At 48.7% G+C, this 1,500-nt stretch overlaps 1 pseudogene; it reads right to left on the minus strand.

The window, feature by feature from the left end:
- Nucleotides 1-641: 641 nt before the first annotated feature.
- LOC106820393 lies at nucleotides 642-1,314 on the minus strand (annotated as a pseudogene).
- Nucleotides 1,315-1,500: the final 186 nt, after the last annotated feature.

The following is a 1,500-nucleotide window of genomic DNA, read 5'->3' on the forward strand; positions in this document are numbered from 1 at the left end:
CGATTTATTATTAGTAGTGATAATTGTAATCATCTATATTATGTACTCTTGATATAGGATTATGGATGTACAGTACAATTTAACAAACATTAGTAGTTTATAGTAGTAGTAGTAGTAGTACTAGTAGTAGTAGTAGTCAAGTAGTAGTAGTAGTAGTAGTAGTAGTGAGTAGTAGTAGTAGTAAGTAGTAGTACTCACTAGGACTTTCCCAATTGACAACAGGAAAAATTAAGGAGGCATTCAATGGGACAAAGGAGCAAAATTAAAGGACTTTCAAGGGTGGGTAGATAGGCGTGTGTGGATCGGTAAGCGCGGGGACTGATGAGTGTACACTATATTGAATTTAATCTTAGCACTATTTATCCCCCGTGATTTTAAGTGCGATACTTAACATGCTTTATAGAGGTTATGATCGTCACGGCTTGCGTTATTGAGGCATGGGGTCTCTTTGTATCACGCCGGCCTTGCGTCACGATTCTACGTTATCTCATTTATAATTTGGATTTAATTCTTATTCTTCTTATTATTAGTTGTTGTTTATATTGTATATTTGTACCAGCATCAGGCAGTCGCTCGGGTCGCTTGCTAATCAAAATGATCGCAAACAGAAACACAATACAGACACAGACGCATACACAAGATTTAATTCAGAGACTTGAAGATTTATTTCAAAACCGTTTCAATTCCGTCGACGCAACAAAACGCAGCAATGCCCACCCGAAAAAATTCCGCCAAAGAAACAAAGAATTTCACAAAATTCACGAAAGGCGACATGCCGCAAAATCACTCTCTACGCGCAAACCCTCCTTCCCCTTCCAACAATCGACGTCGAAAGAAACGCGGCGGCGGAGAACCTCCGGCGGCGCCCCCCAGCGGCGGCGGCGCGCCTCACAGCTTGTTGAAGGCGGCGATGTCTACGGATTGGACGTGATCGTCGAACGCCGTGATGGCTTCCTCGAGGAAGTCCGTGCCGACCTTGTCGTCCTGGACGACGCAGCTGATCTGCAGCTTCCGGATGCCGTACGCGAGAGGCACGAGCTTCGAGGCGCCCCACACGAGACCGTCCGACACGACGCCTCGCACGAGACGCTCCATCTCCACCAGGTCCGTCTCATCCTCCCAAGGCTTCACGTCGAGGACGATCATCGACTTGGCGATGAGCGCTGGCTTCTTCTGCTTCTTGGCGGAGTACGCGGCGACGCGTTCCTCCCTCACGCGCGCCGCCTCCTCGTCCTCCTCCTCCTCGGAGTCGCCGCCGAAAAGGTCAACGGCTTCGTCTTCCTCTTCTGTGGAGAGAGGAAGCAGCGGGTAATGTACGTGAATATACGAGGAGAAAGAGAGGGGGAGAGAGAACGGAGAGAGAGAGAGGAGGGAGACGAGGAGAGAGAGAGAAGGAGAGAGGAGGAGAGAGAGTAGGAGAGACGAGGGGAGAGAGAAGACGAGAGGAGAGAGAGAGAGAGAGAGAGAGAGAGAGAGAGAGAGAGAGAGAGAGAGAGAGAG

The sequence above is a fragment of the Priapulus caudatus genome, unplaced genomic scaffold (genome assembly GCF_000485595.1).
Source record: "Priapulus caudatus unplaced genomic scaffold, Priapulus_caudatus-5.0.1 Scaffold12615, whole genome shotgun sequence".
Lineage (NCBI taxonomy): Eukaryota > Metazoa > Priapulida > Priapulimorpha > Priapulimorphida > Priapulidae > Priapulus > Priapulus caudatus.